This window comes from Bos indicus, chromosome 16 (genome assembly GCF_029378745.1).
Source record: "Bos indicus isolate NIAB-ARS_2022 breed Sahiwal x Tharparkar chromosome 16, NIAB-ARS_B.indTharparkar_mat_pri_1.0, whole genome shotgun sequence".
NCBI classification, from domain to species: Eukaryota; Metazoa; Chordata; class Mammalia; order Artiodactyla; family Bovidae; genus Bos; species Bos indicus.
Genome location: NC_091775.1, coordinates 79,933,651 through 79,940,436, shown reverse-complemented (window position 1 = coordinate 79,940,436; position 6,786 = coordinate 79,933,651). Strand labels below are relative to the sequence as shown.

At 46.1% G+C, this 6,786-nt stretch overlaps 1 protein-coding gene across 1 annotated transcript in view; it reads right to left on the bottom strand.

Annotated features, from left to right (window-relative positions):
• LOC139176464 (uncharacterized) overlaps nucleotides 1-6,786 on the bottom strand; it is a 38,802-nt gene that overhangs the window by 18,423 nt on the left and 13,593 nt on the right. The window contains exons 3-5 of the mRNA XM_070768741.1: nucleotides 3,004-3,648; nucleotides 308-1,635; nucleotides 3-157 (exon numbers count right to left, since the gene is read on the bottom strand). The gene's annotated coding sequence lies outside the window, so the exon portion shown is untranslated. The remainder of the gene's footprint in view (nucleotides 1-2; nucleotides 158-307; nucleotides 1,636-3,003; nucleotides 3,649-6,786) is intronic.

Sequence of the window (6,786 nt, the reverse complement as noted above, 5' to 3'; positions counted from 1 at the left end):
ACCTCTGGGACTGCTCGTCCATCTCGAAGAGTGTCAGGACCACCTCATCCGTGTAGGCCTGGGCCAGCACGTGGAGCACCTTCCAGATGGTCTCCTGGGCCGTGGCGTCCGTGGCACTGGGCATGTGGTGGTAAACGTGCTTGATGATCTCAGGCACCTGCGGGGGGTGGGGGGAGTGCGGAGTGCCTGCTTCCTGGGTGCTCGACACCCGCTCGGCAGGAGCCTCGGACCCAGGCATAGTCAACTATACTTCAATAAAACTAAATGAATAAAATAAAGTTTAGAATAATAAATAAATAGAACGAACCTGTGCAGATGCTGGGACTAATGAAGAACAAGCTTTCAGACAGAACAATGCAGTCTTCACAGAAAGGATCAAGAGTAACAGTGACATCCAGCTCTGAAAAGCAGCCCTAGAAGCTGGAGGATAACTGCTAGAGGCCTTCCGACGTCTGAGGGAAAATCATTTCCAGGCTAGAATTCAGTACCGTCCACCAAGCATGAGGGAAAGACAAAAGGCATTTTCAGATGTGTGTGGCCACAGCTTCGTCTCCGGTTCACCCTTTCTCAGAAAGCTACTGAAGGACACACTCCACCAAAAAGAAGGGGTAAATGCACAGAAAGGACAGTCAGGGTCATTGAGTAGAGCGGGGCTATGGGGAGCCAAGTCCACATTTTCCACTGTGGAATGTCCATAGATGGAATGAAAACCGAGAACTAGGAACTAGTCAGAAAAGCGTATCATTTAGACATGGTAAGCACGAAAACAATCAGCTCAAAGAGTAAAAGTTAGTCGCCTCTGGGGAATGGGAAACTGGAGGTGGAGGTCCATGCTTTTTATCACAGGTCTCGGGCAACCGTTTGATTCTGTAACCTCTGTATAACTTCTAAAAGAATAAAAATTCAGCTTAAAAATTCACATAGATAATACTACTGGCTGAAGGAAACTGTGCAAACATGATTTGAATATATTGCTTTCTCACGGTGTCACTTCGTGCAGAACCAGCACTCTGAGACTCTAGGAAGAGTCGACAGACCCCATCCCGTAGCTGTCAGGTGTCCCGGACGCCTCTGACAAGTGCTGGGCGGTGGTCAGTGGATCCTTGAAACCCTGTCAAGTGCCTGAAGGGCCGGCCCTCGGTGGTGGTGGTGGAAGGGCCGCCAAGAGGCTCGGAAGCCTGACAGCCCAGGCGGGTCTTCCTCCCACCACACCGAGCAGCTCTGCGTCCTCTCGCAGCTGGGTGTGCACGCTTGCACACGGCTGGGGCAGGTGGGGTACATGTGTGGCTTGCTCCTGAGTGTTTCCAAGCTCACTGGAAGCCCACAGTCTTGCTGCAGTAACACGGAAGTGCTTATTTCAGCCCGTAGAACTCTGACCTGAAGAAGGCAGCCTAACGGAGCTCTCAAGATGCCACGCGACAGCGCCCTGAGGATCTGGGTGCCCCTGCCCCGCCGGGGCCTCTCACAGCTACTTTCGTATTAAAGTCGTCCGACCGGAGACGGTGCCCTCGCTGTCAGTGGACTTGATGCTGAGCTGCCGCTGCCGACTCTCCTGTGTCCATAGGATCAGCTGCTTCTGAGGTCAGCACCCAGGGGAGGCACAGCTCTCCAGGCCATCCACTCAGGGGTCAGAGCCTGCTTAGAACAGGATAACTATTATTTAATTTAACAAAAAAGTGAGAGAATGGGGAGCCTACCTCCAATCCGTATTTTATACTGCTTAGGAGTGAAGGTTCTTTGACCTGATCTCAGCAGTAACGGGCTTCCCACGTGGCGCTACGGGTAAAGAACCCGCCTGCCAAAGCAGATTGACATAAGTGACCTGGCTCAATCCCTGGGTTGGGAAGACCCCCTGGAGAAGTGGCAGCCCACTCCAGTATTCTTGCCTGGAGAATCCCATGGACAGAGGACCCTGGTAGGCTATGGTCCATAGGGTCGCAAAGAGTCAAACACGACTGAAGTGAGTTAGCATGCAGAGCAGTAATATCATGCTAATAAATTTTGAAAAAAGAACGACTAATCACTCAGGATGTGGGGACAATTTAATTCTAGAGCCCAGAACTCGGGCTGTGGGTGTGCCACAGAGGTACACGTTACTTTCAGCTCTCGTGGGCCCACTGCTCCTGAGAGCTGCTTGATCTCACCAGATTGTAGGTTAGGTCCAAAAACTCATTGCCTAAAAAACTCAAGATATGTGGCAGAAATAGTAGATTTAGTCAGTTTTGCCTTTCAAAGATGGGTTAAATGAGCTTTTAAATCCATCTTAAGAAATGGTGATTACGCAGTATCTTCTGTAGGAAATTCACCCCTTAATTTTTGGCCTACCACACGAAGTAGGTGAAGATGACAACTACAGGAGTAAAAGAAAAAGCAGCCGGCGGGGACAGGCCATGTCATTTGTTAAGGAGGAGAGTGTGACACCAGAAAAACGCCAGCCAGGAGCCACAGCGTGTAGGTTCTGTCTCCACTCTGCTGCTCTGCAACGTTGGGCAAATGACTTCTTTTCCTAATCTTTAGAATGGGATGTTGTAGGTCAAGATGAGATCACGCTCTGTAAAAGTAACTCACAAACTATAAAGTACTATGCAAATGTTTATAAGGAATAAATGAAATACCAGGAACTGGAAACGGGAACTTGCATGGGCCAGCCTCAGGAGTTCTGGCGCTTACAAATAAATACTATGCCGGGGGTTAGATTTGAGGGGGGATTTCCAAGCAGTTTGGACTTGTGCCATCTTACTGTTGATTTTTAAAGTTTCATACTTATTCCTTCTTTCAAAAAGCTGTTTTTTTGGGGGGAGGGGTATACATGTAATAACACCACTGAATTTTACACTGATTGGTATATGTATGTGTGATAGAGGAGCCCGTGAACGTGATGAGATGGTCTGGAGACCCGAAATCTGAAAGTTGACTATCTGGCCAATTAAAGCACTCAACAACACACGCTCACAGTGCACGCTCAGCAGTATTCGTCCAGTGATGTGGGTGATGGGGGCCTACCTGCAGGGTGCCTCTGCCAGCGTAGCACCTTGATCTGAGAAGCTGCTGGACTACCGACTCCACGTGCGAACGGTGTGAGTTCCGAGGGCTGAAGCTGACTTTGGCAGAAGATACAAGTTGTTTCAACATGCCAACATTTTTAGGCTTTCTTTGTTTTTCGAATTTCTCAGCAGACCATGGCAGCCACTCAGTGGGTCTGTTTGCCTGGAGCCATTTGCCCGAATTGCATAGAAGAGGGCACCACGGGCATCAGCAGCTCTCCTCCACGCTCTGTTTCCAGACACCAAAGCAGCGAGATGCCCCTGTCTTCCTTAAACTGTCCACGCCGTGTCATTATCTTCCAGACACAACAGGAAGTGTGGAAGTCGTCCTCAGCTCTGATTTTTCTGGGATGTTCTAGGAAACCACAGGTTGTCCGATCCTGCTAAAATGTTGAGCTAGTTTTGCAAAACTCTCCCAGAAATATGTTGTGACATCTTTTTTAAAAAATGCAAGTGGAAGTCTAGATTTACGACAGACATAGTTCACAAATAATTAGCAGAGTAGCTACTCTGGATAGTTTAGAGTTATTAGGCTTTTAGGCCCACAGAGTTTTTTATATTACTTTGGAGGAGCAGTTCTGATTGTAAAAGACACACCCATCCACTGGAGAAACAGAAAAAAAAAAAGAAAAACAGGAAAAAGGACATTTTCTTAAATTTTACCACATAGTAGCGACATTTAGGTGTATTTTTTCCATTTTTTTCTACGTGTACCATTGTATCTTTGTGATTGTATTGTGACACAAATATGTATGAAGATTTTTGTCATTTAACAGCCTAGAATATTTTTGCCTCATGCTATTGAAAAAATCTTTTAAAATCTATTTTTACAAAGCATATTTCTCATAATAAGAAACATAGAAAATTCAAAAAATATATAGTAGATGTGGAAAATAAAATAATCCATAATCCTACAACTCAAAGTAATCATCATTGATACTTTGCCATATTTCCGCTCTTCTCTTTAAATGCATTTTCTTTTACATAGCCAAGATAATACTTCTTTATTCTGTTTTCCTTCACTCACATATCTTAAGCAGTTCCCCACAAAATTAAAAACATTTGATAAAAATTATTTTTAATGTCAGCAAGTGTTCTAGCATGTCAATATACATGCTGGTCATACCAATGTATCATATGCACGTATGTGCATGGTTAGTCGTTCAGTCATGTCTGACTCTTTGTGATCTCATGGACTGTAGCCCACCAGGCTCCTCTGTCCATGGGATTTCCCAGGCAAGAATACTGGAGTGGGTTGCCATTTCCTCCTCCAGGGGATCATCCCAATCAATGTACTTCCTTAAACACTCCTCTTCTCAGTCAAGGTTTTTTTCTAACAGGTTAAATCTTTCTTTAAGTAATCCAGGAGTCTTGAGTTTTGTATTAATTTTCAATAAAAACTCCAATAGCTTGAGAAATTCTACCAAAGCTAAGGAGGAGAAAATGGGTCACTATAAATACGAAGTCAAGACGTCATCGTTCTTAACCTCAGGTACTGAGCTGGGCCTTAAATATTTGCTGCATGTACATTTGCTTCTCGCCTTTTCCAAAAAGAGCTTGAGAAGGTTTATAGAGATCCTCAGAAATTAGGACAAAGCACAGAGGTGCTAATGGCAGGCCACACTTTTGATTCTGAGCATCCAGCTGCCAAAGCAAATTACTCTTAAGAGTCACAGTTTCCTTACAATGGAAACTACGCTCAGCTCAGAAGGGCCACTTTGCCTGGTATGGAGACCCAAGAGACTTCTTTAAAAGAGAGTGAAAGCTTTGGGCTTGGCGTTGGAGGCTGTGCCTGAGCCTAGGAGCAGAGGGTCTGAATTCCAGCTCTGGCCTGGCCACTCACTAGCAGAGCAAACTGGGTAATCACTTGTTTGCTCTTACAGCCTTTACTTCTGTCACTTAGGGGTCATTTTTTAAGTACCCCACCATGTGTCACTAAGATTGGAAAAGCAAATAAGAAGCTTGTGTCCTGAAGGAGCACAGATCCTGGTGGGGAAGACCAATGTGTGCGTTGCTTGTTTGAAAACTCGGCCCAAAGCTTATCATAAAGGTGTAAACCAGGGCTCCCCTGGTGGCTGAGTGGTAAAGAATCTGCCTGCCCGTGCAAGGGACACGGGTTTGATCTCTGGTCCAGGGGACTCTGGAAGCCGCAGAGCAACTGAGCCCATGAACCACAACTACTGAACCTGTGCTCTGGAGACCGGGGGCTGTGACTACTGAAGCCCATGAGCCTAAAGCCTGTGCTTCACAGCAAGAGAAGTCACCGCGATGAGAAGCCCACGTACCACAAGGAAGAGGAGCCCCGCTCGCAGCAGCTAGAGAAAAGCCCACGCAGTAACGAAGACCCAGTGCAGCCCAAAATAAACAAATAAACAAAACCATATATATATGAAAAACATTATTTTTAAAAAAGTATAAATAGGTCTGCGAATGTCCTATCTGACACCTGTGACTTTCAGGTTAATCCAGACACCAAATAGCACCTTCTGCAAACTTCCATTATGCTGGTCAAAATCCATGCCCTGAATTAGGGAACACTGAAAGCTTAATAGGATTGAACCTTCTCAAGCATCGGTGAAGCAACCAGGGCCGGTATGACTTGGAAAACTGAGTGCGCGCAGAAGTAAGTGGCGGTGGTATTCTCACTCCTTTGTAATTATAACGCGGGTTGTTTTGCAAAATCTGTTCCAGCAGAGCGCAGTCTTTTTGAATTGCATGCCCTATCGGAAAGCCAGCCCTGTCTTTCTGTCCCTACATCCACTTCTCCGGCACGACGGTCTGGCCAAGCCCTTTCCAGTCTCTACGTGATGCCCTCCCATCCACCTGTCCACGCAGTCATCGCAAGTTCCCCTCTACTGTTCCACCTTCAAGTTGAAAATATTCACATTTCTTTGGCACTGAGTTTTCTTTGGTTTCTTGTATCCAGTTCATCAAACTTGACAACTTTTTTTCCTATAGCACACATTCAGGTTTTCCACTCACCTCTGTTCTCACAGAGGCATCCTGGCCTCTATTCTGGGGTTTCCCAATAGCTTCCCCTTGTGGCTTTCTGCATTTTCCCCCCAAGCCCCCTTCTAATTATTCCTATAGATCTTTACATTATTAGCTTCTACAGTGACTTGGAGAAGGCAATGGCACCCCACTCCAGTACTTTTGGAAAATCCCATGGATGGAGGAGCCTGGTAGGCTGCAGTCCATGGGGTTGCTAGAGTCGGACACGACTGAGCGACTTCCCTTTCACTTTTCACTTTCATGCATTGGAGAAGGCAATGGCAACCCACTCCAGTGTTCTTGCCTGGAGAATCCCAGGGACGGGGGAGCCTGGTGGGCTGCCGTCTCTGGGGTTGCACAGAGTCGGACACAACTGAAGCGACTTAGCAGCAGCAGCAGCATGGTGACTTACTTTTTAGAATTCCTTTAATAACTCTGCTGTTTTCCAGAGTAAATAACTACTTTGGACTCAGCGGAAAACTATAAAGACTCTAATCAGGATTTTCCATCCAAGCAAGTTTTTTTTCACATAATCTGTCTCTCAGGCATGAGACCTCTCATTGGTCACTATGATACTCCCTCCTCTTTTAAGACTCAGAATCCCAATTCACAAGAGATTCTTTCATATTTTTATTATTATTATTTGTTTAGGCTGTGCCAGGTCTTAGTTCTGGCATCTGGGATCTATTTCCCTGACCAGGGATTGAACCCATGCCCCTTGCATTGGGAGTGTTACCCACCGGACCACCAG